The 26270-nt window shown below is 37.0% G+C and overlaps 1 long non-coding RNA gene across 1 annotated transcript; it reads left to right on the top strand.

The window, feature by feature from the left end:
- Positions 1-16218: 16218 nt before the first annotated feature.
- On the top strand, positions 16219-22783 carry LOC105323593 (uncharacterized). The gene is made up of 3 exons (XR_010708886.1): positions 16219-17026; positions 18049-18168; positions 22725-22783. It is a non-coding gene; the product is annotated as an uncharacterized lncRNA (long non-coding RNA).
- The last annotated feature ends 3487 nt before the right edge of the window (positions 22784-26270 follow it).

Raw genomic sequence — 26270 nt, 5'->3', positions numbered from 1 at the left:
TGACCGACAAGGTCGCTGGGTCTCTTGTTTCTTTATATGATATTTCACGACTGTTAACAAACCTTTCATGGAATTAGCAAGTAAAGTACTGACGTCATTCCTTAATTCCTGTGTTTAAATGTTGTTACTTCATGTAATATGGCTCTTACTTTATCAACAGGATAGTCGATGAAAACGACATACTACTCACTCTGTACTCACGGTATATATTATAAGAAAAGGAAAAGAATTTCAAAGAGATGAGAATATTTTGTAAGAATAAGTGAATATTTTTGTTAGCTTACCTAATCTGAAAGCTAAAGTGAGCCTTTCTGATCACCTTTTGTCTGTCTGTCTGTCTGTCTGTCTCTCTGTCTATCCGTAAACTTTTCCATTTTCAACATCTCAGAATTACTGAGCCAATTTTAACCAAACTTGACCCAAAGCACCCTTAGGCAAGGGAATTCAAAGTTGCGAACATTAAAGACCAAGGTCAAGGGGAGATAACAAGGAATTATTGAAAACATTTTGAGAAATTTTCCAAAACTTTTTTTCAAGAACCATCTGCCCAAGAAAGCTGAAACTTTTATAAAAGCATCCTCAGGTAGTGTAGATTCAAAATTGTGAAAATCATGGCCCCTAGGGGTAAGGTGGGGCTACAATGGGGGAAGGTGTCGAAATTTTACATAGGAATACAAATATATAGGGTAAATCTTTAAAAATCTTCTTCTCAGAAATTAATCAGCCAGAAAAGCTGAAACTTGTGTGGAAGCATCCTCAGGTAGGGTAGATTCAAAGTTGTAAAAATCATGGCCCCTGGGGGTAGGGTGGGTCCACAGGAGGGGATGGAAAACATTAACATATGATATTATATCACAGTTAATCTTAAAATCTTCTTCATAGACACTAATCAGCCTGGAAAACTTGGGTGGAAACATCCTCAGGTATGGTAGATTAAACTTTGCTCAAATCATGATCCTGGGGGTGGGGGGGGGGGTGGGGGCAATACGTGGGGGGGGGGGGGGGGGGTGGGGGGAGGTAGTCGAAATTTTACATTGGAATACATAGTAAACCTCTGAAAATCCTCTCAAAAACCAATTGGCCAGAAAAGCTGAAAGTTATGTGGAAGCATCCTCAGGTTGGGTTAATTTAAGTTTGTTCATATTATGACCCAGGGGTAGGACGGATTACAATGTGGGGGAAGTGACAAAAATTTACATAGGATTTTATCGTTAAAATTCTTTTCTATAAAAACATTTGCATAGAAAAGCTATAACTATAGGGAAAACAATCTAAAAAAAATGTAGATTCAGATAAACTCAAATCAAAATCATGAGTAGGGTGGGGCCACATTGTTCAAAGGAAAGCATTTAAGTTATTCACAAAAGTTGAAATGTTATGATATATGATATATATTTTTACTCATATGCAGGCATTTTGACATACTACAGATTCTTTAAAATTATTTAGACTTTGGCCCCTGGACGATTCTTTGGCATCACAAGGGGTTCAGAGTTTAATTTAGGTTTAATATATATAAATATATATAAACAATTGTTTAGGATCTTTTTGAGAACTGATATGCTCAATATATGATATGACTATAAAATCATCCTGTTAGACTAAAGGGACTAATGATAATAAACATAAGAATTTTCAGGGGGAAAATGAAATTTTATTTATACAGGATCTACATGTAGTATACTACGTTGTCTTTGATTACATTAAACTTATTTGATCATACCTATTGTTCCTCAGGTGAGCGATTTGGCCCATGGGCCTCTTGCTTATTGGTTCCCACATGATTTAGGTGTTACGATCGCAGATGATTGCTGATTGAATTGAATAATCTATTGAATGGCTTTTACTTCATGTCACACTTGGGATTGCATGATCAAAGTGATTCTGTGGCGTTCCTTGAGGGGAAACATTTTTTTCTATGGCTGGGGAAGTTCTGAAAATAATATGAGAATAATATGAGAGGTACGAAAAACATTTTAAGTATATTTGCATATCATTTTTAGCTCACCTGAACCGATTGTTGAAGAGAACTTTTCTGATCACCCGTTGTCCGTCCGTCTGTAAACTTTACACATTTTTGACGTCTTTTAACGTCTTCTCTTAAACCACTGGTCCCAATTTAACTAAACTTGGTACACACCATTCTTATAATATAAGAAGAGGGTATTAAATTGTTAAAATACAGAGCTAAATCATTTTAAAAAGGGAGATAATTGCGAAACAATGAGAATAGAGTGTATGTGTTTAAATTTTTGTTCTCAAAAATCACTGCAACAGAATTGCCAATATTTACATAAAAGCTTCAACATATAGTGAAGATCCTAAATTGTAAAAGTCGTGACCATCGGACCAAAACTGGAGCCCCAGGTGGGATTTAAAGTTTAACATAGAAATATCTTCTTCTGAAGAACCACTGCACCAAAAATGCCACTACTTACACAAAGACTTGTTTATATAGTGAAGATTCTAGTTTGTAACAAGAGGCCAATGGGCGTTAACGGTATCCTGTGTACCATAGTCCTTACAAAAACTTGTCAAGTAGTCTCATATATGCATTTAATTAAGTTACATTCTAGAGTAGAAGAATAATATTATAATGATGACCACCTCCCTGCCTGAAATCTTTCAGAAAGGACTATGAAACCTACAATTTTAATTTAGCGAAAACCTTAAAGAACAGAGTGCATGACCTGAAATGAAAAAGGTGCAAGACTCTGATAGAAAATAATTTTCTCATATTGGTCAACTTTCAAGGTAGGTTTTAAGTGTATGTTTTCATAGATAAACTAAAATAAGGTGGCAAGTATACATGTTTTATTTAAAACAACCTCTCATCTACCATCCCCAAAGGCGGACAGAAAACCTCCCTGTGGGCATTTTAACCAAAAAAAAAATCTATGAAAAGTTATTTATGTTCCTCACTTCTCCTGTTCATCTTCAAGAAATCTTCCTCTACCATCTGGCATTTATACCAAAATCATTTTACATGTACTGCTTATCGGTGATTTTGGTTAGCCAATTATTTCTTTACTATAAACAAGTCCATTTGTTTATTTAAAAAAAATGTTTTAGTTTCAAATAATAAAAAACTTGCATAACATTTTTGATCATGCAAAATCTTAATTACATTATATTCAATGATTAATCACTACATATGAAGAACCAAAAGAGGATAACTCCATTATGAAGGAGCAAGGGAAAATACTCGATTAACTACTCCTGAACTCTTTACGAATGGTTACTCAATATCTTAAATTTTGATAGACAGCTTCATTCTTTCTCTTTTTTTAAAATGTGAATCTAATAATTTCTTTCATTGATATTCTTGAGCAGAAAAAACCCCCCAAATATATACCTCTTCTCAGCCATAACTCTTGCCTTCCATGTAAGTGACATGAAACATTATTAAAGATGACAGCTTAATGTTTTTTTTTGTAAATATGCAGTTACTTTTATTCTGTGTCAGAAGACGGTGTTCAAACATGATATACATTAACACTAATTGACCATTATGGTCACATCCTGCATTTAAAACCACCACCCTATACACTTTATAAACTTGTGTCCTGGCCTCGTCCTAGATTCAAATCCCTACATCGGGGGCATGAAATTTTTCAAATTTTGATAGATGTCTCTTTTTTTTTATTGATGTCTCTTTTTTATTTATATGCAGTCAGTTTTTATTCGAAATTTTTTTAAAACTTGAAAGATGGCATTATTTTTCATTATATGCAGTCAGTTTTTATTCAATTTCAGCAGAAATTAAGAAGACAGTTTTTTTATAAGATGATTTATAAGAAGACACTATAAGATGATTTTGGCCCCGCCCTAGAGTCAGAACCCCTAAAGGGCCTCTGGGGACATGAAATTTATAATTTTGGTAGAGGGCTTCCTGGCCTACAAAATTATGAATTCATTTTTCATTACAGATGTGTGGGAGTAGAGAAGATAAATTAAAATATTATATGCATTCACAATATACATAGAGGACATCTTGGATAACATAATCATGAAGTCAGTTTTTCTTACAAATGTATAAGAGTAGAAAAAAAAGATTTTTAAACATTATATGCATTAACACTGCGCAGCCATATTGTCCCCCCTTACAGCCTGCAGCTTGAAGAAAGATGATCAAGAAAAAATATATTTTCACTATATGGCTATATTGGCCTTGACCTAGAGCCTAAACCCCTGACCTAGGGGTCATAACGTTCACAACTTACTTAGAGAACTTCATGGACAGCATAGCCAAGCATTTAGTTTTACTTAAATATATATGGGTATAGAGAAGAAGATTTGGCAAAATTATTCCCACCCTAGAGCCTGAACCGCTGACCCAGGGGCTATGAATCTCACAAAGCTGGTAGAGGGCTTCATGGACATAACCATGCATTAAGTTTTTCCTCACATGTTTTAGAAAAGAGAGGAAGATTTTTAAAATTTTTGTTTTTTAAATGCAAATTTGCTCCCCCCCCCGGTGGCGCCCCAAGGATGATTGAGCCATGAATTTAACAATTTAGCCGGAGAAGTTCATGGACATCATAGCCATGCATTTAGTTTTTCTCAAATATGTATGGAAGTAGATTTTCTAAGAGTTAATACATTTTTACGATATGACCAAATTGGCCCCACCTTAGAGCCTGAACCCTGACCCATGGGCCATGGAGTTCACGAATGTGGTAGAGGGCTTCATGGACACCATAACCATGCATTCATTTTTTTTCCTCACATGTAAGAGAGTAAAGAAGAAGACATTTGACATTTGTCTCTTTTTTTGCATATTTGGTCCCGCCTGTGGCGCCCCGGGGTGGTAGCTAGAGCCATGAATTTGACAATTTAGATTCCTCTTACCACAGAGATGCTTCATACCAAATATTGGTCTTGTAGTTTTGAAGAAGTAAAAAATGTAAAATCGTTTACGCGCGAGGACGGACGAATATAGATAGCAATATTACCTGAAAATCGTGATCCTTTGACCAATTGGGCCCAAGGGGGGAGGGGGTGGGTTAAATTTTAGCTTTAGTTAGTAATATATAGGAATTTTTTTTTTTTTTTTAAATCTTATCAAGGTGCAACAGTTCGAGATATTACTATGCATGCAATTTGGAAAATGTAAATTATAAACTATTAAAATGGTGACGTCTGGACTGATACTGGGGCACGAGGGTGGGGGGGGGGGGGGGGTTGGTTCAAATTTTAACAAAGAAATATTTAGGAAGCATGTTTAAAAATCTTCTCGAGAACTACAATGTTACAGTTTGTGAGATTATTATGCAAGGATCCTCAAGTAATGCAGATTCTAAATGGAAAAAGCATTGACCCCCGGACCAACACTAGGGCCCCAGAAAGGGTTAAATAGTTTTACATAGAAGAATGTAGGGATAATGACAAAAAAATCTTCCTCTCAAATATTAGTGGTACAATTTGTCAGATATATATTCAAGGATCTCTAAATAGTGTTGATTCCTAAATGTTAAAGCTTTGACCCCCCCCCCCCCAGACTAGAACTGGACCCCAAGAGGGGTTTAAATTTTTACGTAAAAGCATATTTAGAAAATGTTAAAAAATTTTCTTCTCGAGAACTACAATGCTACAATTTGTGAGAAAACTATGCATACGATTATGTACTGGAGCCCTTAAAGGGGTTCAAATGTTAACATATATAGAACTATACATGGAGGCATTAAAACATTCTGCTCGAGAATTACAATTTTTTCTGATTACTACGTTGGCATTCTCAAATAGTATAGATTCTAAATACAAAAAAGGCTGTGGTCATTTATGTAATACCGGGACCCTAGAATGGGTTCAGAGTATAACATAGAAATTTAGCTAGAAAATATTATAAACTTCGTCTCAACCAGTTTGTGTGATTACTATGCGATTTCCTTAAATAATGTAGATACTAGGTGAATAAAGCTGTACCTATCGGAATAATACTGGGGGTTCAAGAGGGGTTCAAAGTTAAACATAAAAATATATATTGAAACTGTTTTAAAATCATCACCTCGAGAACTACAAGGCTAGAGTTTGTGAGATTACTATGCAATGATTCTCAAATAGATTCTTAATTGATAGACCCTACCATAAACCCCGGACCAATACTGGGGCCGCAGAAAGAGGTTCGAAGTTTAAAATAGAAATAGCATATGCTATGAAATAGAATGTTACAAGGAACCGTTGTTCAGGTGAGCGACGTGGCCCATGGGCCTCAAGTTTATCTAATTGCAGCTGGTTGTTTTGTCTCAAACGGAGTATTGTTATGATAGTCTTTGTACAATAGACAAAATAAATTGTTTTTAAATTTTTTTTTTTATTGAAATGGATTGATAACGACGTCAGCAGGGAAAGTGATAACACGATTAGAAAAAATTCCGATGCAAACTGTGAAATTGCTTGGTAAATTTGGAAAAAAAGTTACATGTAAATATTTATTAGGCTATAACGTCCTTTTATGTTTAATTTATATACAAGGGTTTTCCAACTTGGAACGAATAGAAACACGGTAAAAAATATGATTTCACCGTAAATTATTTAAAACTATTATGACTTATGATAACATCTTTTCCTGTTTTTATATACAAGGGTTTTCTAACTGTGAACGAAAAGAAACACGGTTAAAAAATATGCTTTCACCGTAAAACAACTATAACTTATGATTTTTAAGCAATTGTATGCAAAAAAGGCGTCAAGTGAAATGCAAAGGGAAAGCCACAAAAACTAAGTATGATGGGATTTTTTTTATAAACGTGCTGTTCATAAAAATACCCCATCACCCTTGCAAGTTCTGCTTTTCGCAATTTTTTGGTGGCATGCTGCTGTAAGTTTTCATATAGAAAATGTAGTGCGGACGTTAATATTTGAACTTGCGAGAAAAATGTCTAATCTCATCACCCATCCTCCCACCCTTATTTTTTGTTAAAGTCTGGTTGAGATATTGAGTAAAAAAGAATTAATTGAATAAACATGGTATCCAACAAGGGATTCTTCTAAATGGACGATCTTTATGTTTTTGAAAATTTAGGCGAAATATCTTCTTAAAAAGTTATATTGAAAGTAATTAATTATCCTTTATCAACCACCTACCTATCCATCCTTGAAAAAGTGTTGCTTTTGATTTTCTTGTTGAAACTATGCACAAATTTGAAGCAAATTTCAAATATCTGAACATCAAATATATAATAAATAAGGCGAAAATGACAAAATTAGACTATCATAAGTTTATTAGTACAAATGTATAAAACAGGCAATTGTATATTCAGGTGTAAATAAAAAATGACAATAACAAACCGCCAACCATCTCAAAAATCCATAAAGCAAAATACAAATTCAAAGCAGAGGAGCACGTACCTCGATCTTAAAAGACAGAGATTTGATCAGGTGCCTAGGAGGAGTAGACATCCCCTGCTGACCAGTGCTCCTGCTGTGTGCTTATTTCACTTTCGAAGTTCAAAGTCCCAATCACTTCTGGCGCGTATATCTACTCGTATTCGGTTGAACATGGGATTCGACTTAATTCTTTTAACTAAGCATGCTCCATATCTTTAAGATTATGGCATCTCACATTTTTACTGAACTCAAGATCTCTCCATTAATGCTCTACATGGGATTCAGATCTGGACTTTGTGATGGCTATTCAAGATAACGCATATTTTGGTCTGATTTCCAATGATTCATTGCATTTTCCCTAAGTTGTCGCCATAAACAAGAAGATGAGCTGAAGGTATTGCAGTTACTGATCATGAGGATGTCTAAATATTCATCTTTGTTAATGTTACCCTTGATATGAGTTAAAAATCCGGAGCCCTTGTTTATATGCACACTTGACAGTCACACCACCATTGCCAAATTTTACTGTAGGTACATGTACGACACAACTTTTCCTGTAAGCATCTTGAGCTCTTCCCCTTACAAACACAGATTCTCTTTCGTTATCGATGTTAACAGTTACACTCCATAGATATGTTCAGATCTGAATGGTACATGTAAGCACTTGCTGAAGAGAAACATTGTGCGATCTAATTATTTTGAGTTTCAATGGCGGCGTTTTCAAAGGATGGTTGAACATGTATCACTGTAGACAGGGACATGGCTGCTGATGCTGTGTCGAACCGAGGGGTATATTGGTAATTGGAGGCAATGAAGAACATTTGCATGAGAGTTTCGAAAGAATGCTGCTGATTGGGTATTTCTGTGCGTCGTTTATTGTTCAGTTGTCAGCAATTGATTATTTTGTGACCAGTTACATACACCTGAAATGGGTCTGGGACATTTGAGTAGGTCATCCTTTGTATCAGCGTTTTTCGGACACTTGTGTTTGTTATCCTCTTATCATCCGGTAAGCCAGCAATTTTTGACATATTACTTGATATAGTTTAATTGGCTGACACCTCTTGGGCTACTAATAAACCATATATCTTGATTCTTCTTTTAATTTGTAACGATCGAACTATAAAATGTTTCATCGTGCTTTGAATAACCATCTGGCAGTTTAACTCTCTAAAACTGTTAACATATATGTTGACGCTGGACATTTTTCATGCTCGTCTATCGGTGATATCAACATCGGTTTATGTTTTTGTGGCCCTTTCATTCTACTCTATTATAGTCTAGCTGGAAATTTTCTTCTTTTCAGAACAACATCACTTCATTTCATTTTGTAGTGCCCCGGCCATGCCAAAATACAGCGTGTTATTAAACCACAATGAGCGTTTTTACCAACCTAGGGGGCGACTCGGGCGAAAAAGTCGCCTTGAGACTTGAAACTTCGCCTTAAAATATCATCAAAGAGAAGTTCAAGTCGCCCTGATTTTTTCAACTCTATACTACTTTCAGTGTTGTCATTAAAATTCTAACATCTGGATTAATCTTCCGTAATAATTGCTCATTGTTCGCAAAAACCGTAACGTAAATAACTTGTATCACAGCATGCCCTCAACATGTGTTTTCCACAATATCGTAGATCCATCGGAACTCCTCTATATTTTCCTTTGTTTCATAGGAAGAAGTACGTAGTATCCAATGCAAACTGTGTATACCTGAGCGACTAACGATCGCGTGTCAAGATCAGAAAGAGGGTGTTAAATCAGCAATATTACTTTTTGACAATCCTGTGATGGTTCACCCCTGTTATCATAAATACCATACGCTACAAGTTTATCAGTCACCGAAGTTTGTTTATTAAATCTCGATGTACATTTACTACAGCTGTCACGATCGGCAGTCTGCGTGATCACTACGTTACGACAATAAATTGATTTTGTTTATTAATTTGTTTAATGTCTTAAAGACAATAAATTTATTTGGCATATGATGTTTTTATAGATATGGTTAACTGAATTTAAGTCAAAGAATCAGATGTAATAGAACACAAAATTAAAGAAATGTCGCTTCATGCATGGTTAACCGGAGGCTCACCGAAGCCTGGTAGTAAACGTAAGTTACCAAACAACAACACAAATGATTCTCCTAGAAAGAAATTTTCAAAGGAAATTTCCACAAATCCCTTTGATTGGTACCAAAAGGATTCAGAAAATAAATGGCACAGTACATTGTGTCGATCTTCAAACATGGACAACGCATATTCTCGAGGTCATGAAAAACCGGCAAAAACTACAAATCGTGTGCGACATGCATCTTGTAAGTACATTTAAAATATATCAAAGAATACTTAAGTTAAATCAATTTAAGTTTTAAATTTCTATAACATTGTTAATATTACGATATCAATTCAATTACTTAAATTAAAATGTATAGGAAGTAATTTTCCTTATCTTATGCACGTCCTAATTAAACTTTCAATCATTCTTTTAAGCCCAACATCATTTGACAGCTGTCACCAAGTCAAAATTATCCACACAGCAACCTCTCCAAAAATTGTTGGCTAACAAAATGGACAGAGATGAAGAGATCATCACTCAGTACCTGAAGTGTGCCTACTACCTTGCAAAGAGAGAACTTCCAAACGAAGAATTCCCTCACATTTTTAGCCTGTTGAGTGAATTGGGGTGCCAAACTTTGAGTGATGGAAATTCCTATACATGTCCAAAAAGTTAGTGAATTCCAAAGTGTGTGTGCTAAGGTTGTTTCAATCAATGTCATTGAAAAAGTTTTGAATGCAGGAGTATTTTCTCTAATTCTTGATGAAAGCACAGACAGAGGAAACCGTAAGCGGCTGTTGGTGTACATCCAATATCTACATGAGAGAAAACTACAGACCAGCCTCCTTAGCAACATTAAAATTTTAACAGCAAAAGCTGATGCAGAAACTATAACAAATCATGTTTTGACAGAGCTGCGGATGAAAGGCTGAAGTGTTGCAGGACTTGTTGGCATTGGAACTGACGGTGCGAATGTTATGACAGGGAAAAAGAGTGGAGTTGTTGTGAGGCTTCGGGAGCACAGTCCCACATTGATAGGAACACATTGTGCCGCTCATAGATGTGCCCTGGCTGCTTCACAAGCATCAAAATCAATTCCAGAGCTAAAGAAGTATTCTGACACAGTGTCAAATATATTTTCTATTTTAGTGGCTCTGCTCTCAAATCAAATAAACTGAGGGAGATTCAAATGCTACTGAACCTCCCTATGTTAAAATTTGCCTAGTTCCACTCAGTCCGGTGGTTTAGTCTTCAGAAATCTGTGGAAATTCTGTACAGGACTTACCCAGCACTTCTTGTGGCATTAGAACATGAGGGAACAGTGAACCCCGCTGCAAGAGGAATATATGCAGAAGTATCGCAGTACAGCTTCATTGCAATCACACATATACTTATGGACATCCTCCCATTTCTTGGAAAACTTAGTCGAATTTTTCAGACAAAGGACTTGGATCTAAGTAAAGTAACACCCATAGTTAAAAGAGGCAGAGGGAATGTATGTTGATAAACTAGATGAGTTCATAATTGAAGATGGGGACAGTGTTTTGTACAGGAGACCTGACACTGAAAGTAGAAAATCAGCTGTCCAGGGAGCCATAGAAGTTAACATGGATGGATTCAGTGGTTTTGAAAAAGAGCATCAAGAGTGTAACTTTGAAGAAGACAATGGGGTTCAAATTAGGTATTATCAACAGCAACAAAACGTCCTCAGAAGTCTCATGCCCAAGTACTTGGATAATATTGTTGCGAATTTAGAAAACAGATTTCAGGAGAATGGTTTCACTGAAAAAATGCAAGTGCTACAGCCTATTCATATTACAGCTGCCCACAAGAAAGGAGAGCTAGCAAAGTACGGAAGTGAGGAAATTGCTGTTCTTGCCAACCACTTTGCTATCCATGGAATCAATCCAGAGGAAACCCCAATGGAATACAAACAGTATAAACGTCTTGTAGTTGGATCATATCAAACTTCTTCCCTCAGTGATATGTGCTTTCACCTTGGATCTGAGTATGAAGATATCATGCCCAATATTGTGAGACTGATTCACTGTTGTACTGTGATACCAGTCAGCAGTGCAACATGTGAAAGAGGGTTCTCAACCCAAAACAGAATTAAATCTAGACTGAGGACCAACTTGAACAACATTTCATTAAATGATTTAATGAGAATTTCTGAAGATGGTCTTTTTTCATGGCACACTTTGACTTTCCAGAGGCTCTGAAAATATGGAAGGAAGAAAAGAAGCGAAAGTTATTTGCATTGTGGATATTAAGTGTGATTAATATGAGTAACTGTACATAGAAGTAAATAATCTCCACGAGAATTTTCATGCATTAAATTGTATTCTTGATCAAATGTATATACATATATATGTATATAAAAACAGTATTAAACAATTGCAATTACTTTTAAATTATAGTTTCATTGTTTAGTTTAATAATTGAATAAGAGTAAATTGATATTGGTTAACAAAAAGATTTGTGAAGGTTGACGCAACACGCGTTTTGAGAAGTCTCCCTAAGATCTGAAACTTCTCCCTAAATTTCCCCGAGGGATAAGTGAAGTCTCCCTGAAATTTGGGTCTAGGTTGGTCCCTGAGTCTGTATTAAATTTTTTAGGGTCATCCGGTATGATAAAAACATGGTCTAATTTCATAGCTTTAATGGAATTTGTTTTTGAACATTTTTCAATGAACTTATGAATTTTGCAAATTGCCAAAAAGTTTACAAGTTCATGATCTAAATCTTTTAAAAAATATCATGTGGCGTCGACATAGTCATGGGTGAACTTAGATACTCAGTATCTCTGAATTCTACTCTCTACTGCTCTATTTCTTTAGTCAAGTTAGTGTGGTATATTGTTTGGGTCTTTTTTCTCAGATGTTGGGTTTAAACGTTGGCACACATTTTCCTCTATCTTTAAAATTAATAAAAATAATATAAGGATATGAACAATTTAATAGGCAAAGAACCTAATGTTACAACAGGATGCGAGATACTACTGCTAGTGAAAACCAAATCTGGTAATCAATACCACTTTCATAAGGGGAATTTAATAAGTTAATGCAGCTTAACGCGTCATTAATAAATTTTGTACGTGTAGTTTTATTTAGAATTAGATTAGCTTGGTCTATGAAATATAAGTATAAATGATTTAAAAAAAAAGATTTTTCATGATTCGAAAAAAGGGTCATATAAAAACAACCCTCGTCTTCCCATGTTCTACCACCTCACGACAATCTTTCTCTTTTCTCCCTCACGACCATTTACATGTACTACCTCCTCTATGTACAATTGCCATCAACTTTATTTTTCTGCTCTTCTCCTTACAGAATAAGACTCAGAAACAAGACTGCTGGACCTACGTTGGAAACTAAACTCCACACAAACAGAACCGTTTGATGCTAATGTTTCTCAACAGTTCAATGTTTGTTTGGCCACGGAAGAGAAAGGACAGAATATGGGATGCTCCCACAGAGGTAAGAAATGTGATTATTTAGGTTCACGATTAGTCCCCTGGCTTTTCCTTCAAAACGAAGACGATTTTGAAAGAAAAGGCATTTCAATGTACCAAACACAATAAATGAAAGAACTATATATCTTATTTTTTTTCATAACCTTCTCTCATCTATAAAAATTGCATCAGCACGTCTGATTCCAATGCTTTTTCTTCGGAGTGCATCTCTCAATCATATTGTTTTTAGCTTCCATTAGAGAATCATAACCAGTAATTTCAGCTTAACAGGGGGGGGGGGGGGGGGGGGGTGTGAATATGGGATGCGCATATTCCGTGGTCTTTTCCAAGAAATAAGAAGCAACGCATCATGTTTTATTAAGTGAATACTTAAGAAATAAAGTACGAGTTTTCGTGAATGTTGCAGAATAACCTCCGAGGTCGAGAAATGTTGTTTTGAAATATAAAAGCCGAGGCGTTAGCCGAGGTTTTTATTTTTCAAACAACATTTCGAGACCGAGGAGGTTATCCTGCAACATTCACAAAAACAAGAACTTTATTTCTATTCTACTAACAGCCAAGTATTTCTACAGATTGTTTCTCCTATAGAGAGACGATCTAGGTCATTTTGACGGCCGTTCCGTGTAACCCCAACGGGTTTGTTATAGTAATGTTTACATGTGTATCGATCAAAGGAATCACATGCAGACGACATACTTTTTCTTAGGATTATAATACTCTTCACTTATTTATAAAATATCTTTGAATCACATTCCTAATATTTTAAGGGCAATTTAATACGATTATTACTACTACACGTTATATATTTTATGTAAAAACATGCAGTGAAAATGTGCTAGGGAGGTCCTAGGAACAGCCGCATTGATCTCTTAAAAATAAAGATTTGAGGCAATACACATTGTTTTGACTGGAACTAACACGTGAAATTAACATGGTTTTAAAACTTTTTACGGTTTGAAGTTGTACTTCCATGATCAGTGCGAGACAAATAGGTATTTCTGATCTGATAATTTACTGATGACGTTCGTGGTATATTTAAGAAATAAAGTACGAGTTTTCGTGAATGTTGCAGAATAACCTCCGAGGTCGAGAAATGTTGTTTAGAAATATAAAAGCCGAGGTGAAGCCGAGGCTTTTATATTTCTAAACAACATTTCGAGACCGAGGAGGTTATTCTGCAACATGCACGATAACAAGAACTTTATTTCTATTCTACTAACAGCTCCGACTATCAGCTGATCGGTTTATCTGTAGAGAGAGGAAGTAGGTCATATTTTCAAGCGAGATTAATCTGATTGGCTGAGACGGCTGTTCCGCGTAACCCCAAAGGATTTGTTAGTAATGGCTGCGATGGAATGCGTATCGGAAACATTTCGTTCAAGTAAGAAGATTGGACCCAACCTATTCCTGTGTAGTTGATGTAAAGGATTTTCGTGCATGCTAGTGGAACGTGTCGACTCCCGTGTAATTTCCAGAACACCTAGTGAAAAAGGTACATAATTTACGGTTATTTTTTACTTTACCCAAACCCCATGTGCTTGATCGTTGTTGACAATTACCCGACAGTTACACTATGAATCTTTCATGTTGTCATTCTTTTGGTTTGTGTTCTAGCACAAAAAATCTGTGATTATGGGGTGCACACACTACGAATTAAGTCTAATGTTGGACATTCTTTTTACTGCACACATTTTAAGCTCTATGTTAATGTATATATTTACACATGTGCATGCCATGCCACATGGTATATACACTGTCCATAGTTTTGGATAGTATAATAATAATGACAACACTGATTTAAACGAAGTAAAACGACTTTTAAATACTTTTGTAAACTCTCAAATTAATAATTTCATTTAAACAGATTAATAATACTTTACACATTTACTTTTCAGTCAATGTTGTAAATATATTTCTTGAAATGTTAACAAATAACAATTTATAACACTATAACAAGTTCTCTTCATTCTTCACCCTCCCCCGGAACAGTGTACACATTAATGTGTAATTGGCCCTCCCCAGCCACATGGAATGTTGAGCCGCAGAAAAGAGAACCACCACCAAGCATAGTACTCTCGGAAACTTCCCTTACAGCTACAGATGAGGTGGATGCTGATGATGGAGGGGCTGGAGACGTCAAATTGCATTGACTTACCACACCAGTCGCAACTCGCTGTAGTGTTTCGCTATATTGGCGGCGCTGAGAAACAGAGGGTGCATTTACGTAACTTTGGATGCTTTTCTTATTCGGTGGCCTGTTACCGACATGATCCCAAGAGAGCTTACCCCAGAATGGGCTAGCACAGTAGCTGTGGTGGCTCGAACACAGTGATTTGTGTAAGTTAAAGACAATCCAGCAGCTTTGGAAATGTTCGACATCATATTTCCAAGTGTATGATATCCCATGGGAGCATTAACATACCACACATCATAGGCTGGCTCAAAACTTGTCAATGGACGCTGGAAGAATGCATTGTTTTTTGGATTACGCTTTGACAAGTATAGTTTTAATGATTTTACTGGACATAAATCGGATTCAGGCAATGCGTAGAGTCGTGTGTCTTTAACAGATTCTCGAGAGTCAACCCCATGATGTGTTTTGTCCGCCTCGTTGTATGACATTGTGAAGTACTCTCTGCCAGTATCGTCTTTGTGAAGGAGAAATGACTTGGACGTTAATTCACGCAGACCTTCCCTTCCTCTTCTACAAAAATGAAGCGTGATCTCAAACCAGACCTTCCTTACGAGTGAAGTGGGATTGGTGATGGACAAAACCCCCGAGGAGTACATTTTCTCCAAATCTCTATTAGAGATTGGTGGATGGTGTTTTGTTTTGTCAGCCCCTTCCCGCTTAAGGGATTTTACTATTCCTATTAAAACATGATTTGAAGACATGCATTCCTTATCTTTCATTATGTTGATGGTGCGGGAATAAGGGGGGCTTGTAAGATGTCGATTGATACCGGCTCTAATGGACACCAAAGCAGATTTCGAATATTGGTTTCCGTTTTTCGTCCGTGCCTCAGCATAGAAACAACGTAGTTCCTTTGCCAGATCATCAGAAGAAAGCTCCTCAAAATGCATTGATTTTTTTTTCTGGGAAAGCAAAAGTCTAAATGTATGAAAAAGAAATCGTTATGAAAGTAATATGAAATTATTATAAAATTAACATACATTTTTATAATCAATTATTTATTGTAGTTTTTTTTAAATTAGTCAAACTTGACTTGAATTTAATAGTTCACAAATTGTTCATTTTCACTTGGGAGAAGGTTATTTGTGTTGTGTACAATAAAATCTTCAGACAGTGTCACATGTTAATAAGAAGTGGGTTACAATAGTTTTACTGCTGGGGAGGGTGGGTGATGAGTGGGAAAACAGTTTTGTGTTATTTATATCTTCGAATGAGGAATGGGTTTTAAGACATGTAGTAATTTGTTTAATATAGCCTACAGTATAATTGGATGTGTTTGATATGTATTGTGTACTGTAAAATTGGATGTGGTACCTTTGAAGAGCTTTACAGCCCATGTTGTCTGTTTAACAGTTGTCGCCTCCATGCGGGCATTTTCTAACTCCCGCAAATTCTCCTCACTGCTGGTAGCAAACCTTTCTGTTTGAGTGGATTCAGTGGGAATATCATCCATTTCCTCAGACAGTAACAACTGAAGCTGCTGCTCAGCATTGTCTGGGGTTGGGCTGGAGGGGGGGGGGGTAGATGGGCCTCTGTAACAACTCATTCCGAAATACTCGGCGAATTTCACCGGTTACCAAAGAAGCAATAACATATTGCCGAGCAAACGTACGATCAGGCTGATGATAATCTATAATCTGTACCCGTTCTGATTTACAATAAAAACGTTCTCCAATAGGCAGAGGGTCAACTTGTTTGTACATCGGCATGTTTGTTTTCATGTACATCGATCGCAGACTATCGATCGGCATCGAATGCAGACGATATATTTTTCGATGAATGAAATAAACAATTAAATTATTTATGAAATTTTTTTATTATTAATTTTGATTAATAAATTCAATAATTAACATATTAATTTGTTTTTTGTATTTAGACGAACAAGCAATGAAAATGTGTCGGGGAGGGTCTTGGAACAGCCGCGATTAGCTCTTTGAAATAATGGATGACATATGTCGTCTCCTGGCGGAAGTGATGGTGAGTATTGGCTCTTTAGGCGGATTGGGTGGCGGGACTTCCTGTGCAGGTTTTGGAAGAGGATCTGCGGCAGGAGGCACAATGACGGCAGCTTCCTTTAGTTGTCGTATGACTTCTGGTGGTGAGCCAACCGTTTCTGTGGCCTGTGTGGGGGCCTCGGCGTTGTCAGCATCTCCAGTACTTCAGGGTTTATTCATCAGGGAGACTCTTTTCTTCTTTTTATACAAAGTGGAGGGTGGTTCCACGCATATAGTCCTCTTCTTGCTGTTGGTCTTTGGGTACATATCTGTTTTTATTTCTTGCATAAACGGTTTGACATGCTGCACCCGGGATTTCTGGAATCTTAGAAACTCTTTCTTTTCTTCCTCCATGTAAGTACCCGTTGCCCTTTTTACTACAGTCACTCTATGATCTTTACAGGAGTGCTTTTGATCTCTCCTACTGAAGATTTCAAAACATTCTGTGCATCTAAAGCCGAATCCGGAATGTACTGAGGTTATATGTCTCTCGCAATGCATCATCTGTGTAAAGGCTCTCTGCTCTGTGCATAGCAGGCATTGGTAACGCTGAACCTAATGGATAAAATTTTAAGTTAAGAACCATTTGATTTAAACTGATATTTGTAAATGTTGAACTGTTTTACTGGGATTTGGATTGCATGAACCATTTGGGTTTGTCAGATCCCTGATATGGTTTAAGTCTATTGTGGTGGATTATATCCCCCTTATGTTTTCCATGTTTTCCCACTCTATACAGAACATCATTTACTTTCTCCAATACTATGTAGGGCCCGTGCCATTTCAATGATAGTTTCTTTTTAAGTCCCATATTTTGATTTGGGAAAAAGACCCATACAGCATCCCCGGGTTTGTATGAATTTTGTTGTATTTTAGCATTGTAATCCCTTGCCATATTGTTAAAAGAAATCTTTAGTTTACCCCGAGCAAATTCGTGAATTTTATCTAGTTTATTTGATAAATTCTTTGCATATTCAGAGCTCAATATCTGCTCATATTTTTCAGGATCAGGAAGACCCAGAACCAGATCTACAGGGAGAGTTGCAGAGCGCCCAAACACCATCTCATTGGGGCTCACACCTGTTGCCTCATGGGTAGCTGATCTATAAGCCAGCATAAGCAAAGGTATTAAATCATCCCAATCTTTCTGATTTTAACTAACAAAGGTGGCAAGCATGTTTTCAATTGTCCTGTTTGCTCTCTGTATCATGCCATCCGATTGTGGTATATAGGGTGTAGTTCGGGTCTTATCTATACCTAAAATCTGACATATTTCTTTGAACACCTCGGACTCAAATGTTTGCCCTTGGTCAGAGTGAATTTGCATAGGGACCCCAAATATGGCAACTATATGGGTGATAAATTTATGTGCAACGGTAACTGACTTTTTATTTTTCACAGGGATTGCATCGATCCATTTAGTGAAATAGTCTCCCACAACCATTAAATACATATTCTTTTTGGGAGTTAGGGGTAAGGGTCCCAGTATATCAATGGCCCATCTTTCCATAGGGACGCCCACAACATATTTCTGTAATAGGGCTTTTGGTGCCTTATTGGGAGATTTTCTGGCCCCACATTTATCACAGGCGTTACAAAAGTTTTTGACATCTTGAGACATTTTATGCCAAAAATATTTATCACGGACTTTGGACAGAGTTTTGTTCACACCCAGATGGCCTCCAGTTATATTACAGTGGATATTTACTAAAACTTCCCAAGCAAGGGATTTAAGGAGTACAGATTGATATTTCGGTACAATACCTTCCCATTTGTGATAAAGCACGCCATCACTGTGGGAGAGTGAATCAAACCTAACCCAATAGTATTTCAGCGTTTCGCTAGTATGTGATATATCTTCCCACTGGGGCTTTTGTTTATTAACTACCCATTTAATAATTTCATTTAGGTCAGGGTCATAAGTTTGCAAGGATTTTATTTTGTTCTCAATCTCTGAACCCTTTATATCTGGATTTTGTGTTTCTGCTAAAGGTTCACTGGGGTTTCCCATATCTTGGGTATTTCCCATCTCGGACCTTGTTTGAACAGCGCAGGTTTTCGATAACTCAGTGATTAAGTTTTATTTGACCATTGATTGACTCAGTGGGCTCAAATTTGTCCTCTGCCTTGCTACAATGTTTGCAATCTTGGTCTTCGCAAAAACAGGGTCTGCGGGATAGTGCGTCTGCATTATTGTGCAGACGACCTACCCGGTGCTCAATCTTAAAATCGTAGGATGATAAGAATTCGAACCAGCGAGCTATTTGTCCCTCGGGATTTTTGAAATTTAGCAGCCATGTTAGAGATCCATGATCTGTTCTCACCCTAAAGGTTCTCCCATATAGGTAATGGTGATAGTGTTTAATGGAGCTAACTATGGCCAGCAATTCCCGTCTCGTGACGCAATATCGCCGTTCAACTGAGCTAAAAGTTTTGCTATAATAACTGATGACCTTTTCAACCCCATCTTGCTCTTGAGAGAGAACCGCTCCCAGTCCCATGTTTGAGGCATCGGTATCTAAGATAAATAACCCGTCCTCATTGGGATATGACAGAATGGGAGTACTTATCAAAGCTCTCCTTAGTTTGTCAAATGCACTGTTGCAATCTTCGTTCCATTCGAACCTTTTGTTTTTCTCAGTAAGCTTATGCAGTGGCCTAGCTATGTCTGAAAACTTATAGATAAACGTCCGGTAGTACGAGCATAGGCCTAAGAAACTTCGAACTTCCTTAACACTCCTAGGAATAGGCCAGTGCTTAATTGCATCTATCTTTGAAGGGTCAGTAGCTATCCCTTCTTCACTAACAATATGTCCTAAAAAGGATACTTCTTTTTGTAAAAGAATACATTTCTTGGGGTTCATTTTTAAATTTGCACCCTTCAACCTCTCAAAAACTTGTGTCAGATTCTCTAAATGTTCATCAAAAGTTTTGGACAATATAATAATGTCATCTAAATACACCAAACAGACCTTCCAGGAGAGGTTAGACAAAATTCTCTTCATTAATCTTTCAAAAGTGGCTCCGGCATTACACAAGCCGAATGGCATTTTCAAAAATTGCCAATGACCACCCCCCGGGATTGAAAAAGCAGTTTTGGGCTTATCTTCAGGTTTCATCTCCACCTGCCAATACCCACTCTTTAAATCTATAGTGGAGAACCATTTTGCTCCAGACAACGCATCTAACGTAGTATCAATTCTAGGTATAGGATAGCTATCCTTAACAGTGACATCATTTATTTTTCTATAGTCTATACAGAACCGGATTGCCCCGTCCTTTTTCTTAACAAGGACTATGGGAGAACTCCATGGACTGTCTGATGTCTCAATAACTTCCCTTTCTAACATATCATCTATCTCCCTTCTCACTTCGGCCATCTTGGCTAAGGGAATACGCCTAGGGGGTTGTTTAATGGGTCTTGCATTACCCGTATTGATGGAATGTTTAACTAAGTCTGTCTTTCCCATGTCTGATGATGAACATGAAAAACTTGATTGGTATTCTTTCAAAAAGTTTGCTAATTTGTGCTTCTGTTCAACACTTATGCTCTCATGAACCTTGTCAATAATCTGTTCTAAATAATCTGGTAAAGCCGAGGGATCTCCCTCATCTCTGTAACACACTGACCTAACTACTTCTGTATCAGCATTTTCTACATCTACGTCTTCAACTCTTTCAATTGTAGCTACCACACTCCCTTTGTAGAGTTTTAAACTCTCACAACTAAAATTCAAAAATCGTAATGGGACATTCTCCCCTGACACCTTAACTAATGACTTTGCCACAAGTACATTTTTTTTCTCCATAAATTTCTCTACTGGTTCAACAATAGCTGGCCCTCTATAAAAATTAGGGCTCTTTACTCTAGCGGGTGCTACAAATTCACAATTGGGAGGAACAACTAAGTCCTCTGATAAAACAATTCTGCTACATTCCGTAATCTCTGATTGGTCACTAAAATAAGGGATCTCTACTCCCTGTATCCTAAATAATCTTTGCTTCATGCAAATACCACAAGCAAACTTTGACATAAAGTCAACTCCTAATATACAACTATTTTCAATTTCCGCTATGACAACATTGTGGAAATATTCCATATTTCCAGGAAAAATACTGAGTGTACATTCTCCCACCATTGGGATGTCATCTCCCTTAGCTGATTTCAATCTAAGGCTACTTTCAGTTATAACTAAATCTGATCTATTTTCTAAATCTACTTCTCTTCATAATTTGGGGTTAATAATTGTCACACTTGATCCGGTATCCACTAAAATTGTTGTATTAGCATTCCCAATCTTCCCTGTTATAAAAATTCCTTCATTGCCTTGTTTTACATCTCCCACTATTATGCTCTTGGGAACTGACTTAGGAAGTGTAGAGATGGGATTATTTTTACTCTTCTCAATACTTTTATTTTCATTTGTACACTCTGTTTTCTTATCTCTTGATACCGGATCTTCCCCTTTAGTTTTCTTTATTGACTGTTTCCGAGGCTTGTTGCCATAGGACGCCGACTTTCGCCCCTTAAACTCGACGTTTGACCGTTTGACTGGTCTCTATTTTGAGAGTGATAGCTGTCATTAAACCTATGGTTTTTTCGCTGAGGGATACCCATATTATGGTTTCTGAACTGATTATTTCCCCCATTATACCTATTTTGATAACTTCTCCCATTGTCACAATTTCTGAAACTGGGATTTCTCTGCATTTGTGGAAGTCTACCAAAATTTTGGGAGTTCTGGTTTGTTTGACTAAGGGTATCCTGAATATTTTTCAGGAGAGATGTAATTTCTTTATTTTCATCTTTTTGGGCATGGGAAGAAACAACGTTTATTGGTTTTTGCCTCTGGGCATCTGCCATTTTGTACGTTTCCAATCTTATGGCCATAATTTCGGCCTCCCCTATATCTCTTACCCGGGATTCTCTGAGCTGTAACCGCATGTTAGGATCTGGGAGGGCATCTATAAAATGATCAAGTGCCAAAATGTTCAACAAGTTTGGGTCACCTGTAGGATAGGCTTGACGGACTAACTTTTTAATAGACTGGGATAGTTCCGATAGAGATTCTTTGGTTCCCATTTCTCTATTTTTCAGTTTTGCCCTGAACTTTTCTGATCTTTCCACTGACCCATAGCGCATGCTGAGAACTCTGACTAGGGAATCAAAGCCCCTGATTTGAGTTTCATTTAGCTCTCCCAATACCGCTCTAGCACTCCCAGTAAGACTACTGGCTAGGTAAAGGGATTTGGTACAATAATCCCACCCATGCAAATCAACCAGTATTTTGAATTGGGATAAATATTCTTCAAAATCTTCAGACCCATCATATGTTTGAGGTTTTAGAGATACTGTGGGCTTTGGATTGAACACCATATTTTGACGACTATTTTCGTTTCTATTGACCCTTTGAAATGGGGGTATGGGACTCTGTCATAGTGGAAACTCTCCCCTGCCCCTACAAATAGTAAATGCCTGGGAATTACATGTTCTGTATGTCTCCCATACTCTGACTGGGAATTTAAATTAACATTGTTTTCCAGCATCCCAATTCTCTCTTGTAAACCTCGGGACGTTTCCCTAATGTGGGACAATTCTTCACCCAAATCTTGTTTCATGCAAACCACATCCCTATTCATTGTTTAAATAGCTTTTAACAATAATTCATTTACATTTTCAGATGCTGTGGGAGCTGATGATAAATCGGGAGAACAAGAATTCCTGAAGTCACCCCCCCCCCTCCCCCCTCCCCCCCCCCCTTGAGATGCATCTTCACTTATCCCAACTGATCTTGGATTAAAGATTATCTCGCTGGAATCTCCCAATGGACTATTCTCCCGGGACATTTTCACACAAAAATTAATATAAAAATTACTACTAAAAAATGTTATTTTGAGTTTATGTTCTTTGTCCAATCAGATATATTGGGAATAAAAAAATATCCCACTTCTGACACCAATGTTGCGTTTTTAAAACTTGTCCCGCTTATAAATTGTATTTTACTGAACTTGGGTTTTATATATAACCCGGGATGTTGTGAAACGCAACTTGTGGGTCTCCCAAATCTGTATATTGGTACCAAAGAAAACTCAAAGTCAGGATTCAAATAAAATCTAGATATTTCAATTTATTAAACGAGGATAGTCCCAAGACTGTAAATATAACATAAATTAATTCCCAACTTGATGGGATTAAAATACAAATATTACAAATAGTCAAACCCTTAATAAATATAGCTCTAAATCCCACTTAACCGTGCGGGAGTCCCGTTCCTATACAATCTTTCCCCTGTAGCCTATATACTTAAATATAATAAATCGATTAATAAAATTAGATTATTTCATCAGCTCCCACTGCTAAATTATTCAGCATTTACCCAACGGGATATTTCCATGGTCATTTCCAATGTGTGGATGTTGTCCAGATGTGGACTCGACCGTCTGCCTAAAAATCAGCTGGCAGGCCGGTTATAAAGCATCGGGCTCGGCCGTTATGACGTCATACCGCATGCTATACAAACCCGCCATAATGGGGAAAGCAGTAAACAAGATGGGAGAACTGAAACACGTGAATAACGGCGTTTTGACGATATGTATTATCGAAAAGCAATAGAGGGAGTTGTGATTGAGGAACTCAATGAAACGAAAGGGTTTGACGATGCATGGAACTATAAATAAGACCAAATGTATCGTCGAGGAAACTCGGGTAATTCACTCCCGTTAGTTATGACGATACCTCGGTAATTATATCAATATATATCAATGTGATTTAATATCATAAAAACATTAATCATAATTTAATTATTTTCCCTTGTATGAATTGTGTGGGTTTTCACTTCTTAGTTTATTAATGCTTTTAGGGATATGAATGGTATGACAGATGTACGAATTTATTTTCGTAACATTCACATCAGAGCGGGGGTATCACTAGTGAGCATTGGCTCACAGATATCTTGTTTGTATTAATTACTCTGATCTTGAATCATATTGTAGCTTATTAGCTTCAGTTGTATTTTTCTCCCATATACTGTGATGTTTTGATCTTCAAGCTCTCCAGTTGGGCTGATCTTGTTCGTTGAATATCTTAGTAACTATTTTCAACTCGTTAATCTGGACCTTTTCTTTCACTACATTTTGTAGTTGTCGAGCTGGACGGGGTGTGGGAAAAGAGACTTTTGGACAAAATTTCATCTTAGCTCTCCTGACCCTCTTAAAAAAGTCCCGACCACTGACCCGCATCTGAGTGTTAAACTTTTTGGTATCTTTCCCATTTTTTCAGCTTGAACATTCATTACTTGACCTGAATTTGGGGGGATATTTCCATTTCTATTTTTACGATGAAATTTCAGGGCAGGAGACTTCTTCATACTGTAGCTGAGCCAGGATTGACATTTTGCAGGAATTCAATAAATTCATCTTTTTTTTGTTGTTGATAGTTTTTGGCCTTAGCGATGTGACTTTTTAGTTTTGTTTTTCCCTCTTTGATTTTGTTTGTTAGCTTTTTCAGTTGTTTCTTCCGTGCCTCTTGGGGTTTCATAATATGTATCTAGACGTTCTCTGTGTAGCTGACTGAATAATTTGCCAGATGCCAGAAAGATGTGCAAGTCACTTGAATTTTTTAAATAACTCTGTGCATCCTTTGTTTATTGTCTTTCGTTTTTTTGCTTCTTTGTTTTTGTTCACTTGGTTTTTCACTGTTGATTTCATAGAAGTTTTGAAGTCTGTTTCCATCACCGGTTTTAAAATTTGGATAACATGTTCTGGTTTTGTTCCTTTTAAATTTTTCTCCTCGGTGAATAGTTCTTGAGTTTTTGAAATGACATTTGAAGCCTGCACACTTAATGACTTGTGGAGAGCTGTTTCTTTTAGAGACTGTGACTCGCATGACATGCAGTTTACCCAGGGTTTGAAATTAACAGTCGCCCATTCGCCATTTTGCGACCAAACTTCCGTTTGGACGATTTAAAAATGCAATTTTAGTTGCCCGCATGGCGATTAAACAATTTAAGAGACAAACGCGTTGTTTCCAGTTTTGTCCGAATTTTTCGGCAACGGTCGTAGTTTCGATCATTAAGACGCTTGACTTAACAATTAAAACACTTTACAGTCACCGCGTCTTGATGACCAAGATATCTAATATCGTAATCGGTGTAGTGTTTCGTATTTCGACGAGAAACATTAGTTTAAGAACGCCAAATTGATTTTGACAATTGTAATCATGTGGCGGTTTATTGATGGCATCAGTCAGCCAAAGAAAACAAAAGCAGATAGAACAAAATATAATGATGCGTACGACAAAACTAAAAGACAGCGCAAGATTTTAAATGCTTGGACCATTAACAGGCCATAGTTAGTTGACACCGAAAAGGGCATGATTTGCTCCTATTGCAAACAAATACCTACGAGTACAACAGGGTCCCGTCTGTTTATTATAGGCTTTACATCGTACAAACTAGACAGTACAAGCACGTGCATCAGGCACTCCCTTCTTTTTCTCGCAACAACAAATTTTTAAATTTACATATAAACTAGAGGTACTGTGAGCAAGCTCACAATTGATACCCCCCGCTAAGAAAAAAATCATAACGCGTGTATTTTTGCTATTATAGAAAATATTGGATGAATCTATTTCACTGTCCATTTTCTATAAATAACAACTGCTTTATTTTTGAAAACTGTTAATTTTTAGCTTCTAATATTTCCATTAATACAAGACATGACACTGACAGAATTTAGCTTTTTTGAAACAATGACCTTGAACTTTCTCAATTGACCTTGGGTCAAGGTCATGACACACCCTTTAATCATAAGCAATCTTTGTGTGAAGTAAGAACTTCCAATGTTTCCCCATAAGAAAGATATGGACCGGACACGAATTTTGCACTTTTTCTGCCAGTGACCTTGACCTTGCCCGAATGACCTTGGGTCAAAGTCATGACACACCCTTAGGTCATAAGCAATCTTTGTGTAAAGTAAGAACTTCCAATGTTTCTCCATAAGATATGGACCGGACACGATTGCACAGACAGACAGACAGACAGACAGACAGACAGACGGAGAAGGTGATTCCTATATACCCCCCCCCCCCCGAAAAAAAAAACTTCGTTTGCGGGGGGTATAAAAATTGAATTACCATGGAGTTGGCCCCCTACGTTTTTGGGAGTATGGAAAAAAATGATATGAAAATAAGAAAACTGAAGTTAAATACTACGCCAGCCCCCCCCCCC

The sequence above is a fragment of the Magallana gigas genome, chromosome 8 (assembly GCF_963853765.1).
Source record: "Magallana gigas chromosome 8, xbMagGiga1.1, whole genome shotgun sequence".
In the NCBI taxonomy this organism is placed as follows: Eukaryota; Metazoa; Mollusca; class Bivalvia; order Ostreida; family Ostreidae; genus Magallana; species Magallana gigas.
Note: the sequence above shows the minus strand (reverse complement) of the source record. Positions and strands in the feature narration are given on the sequence as shown.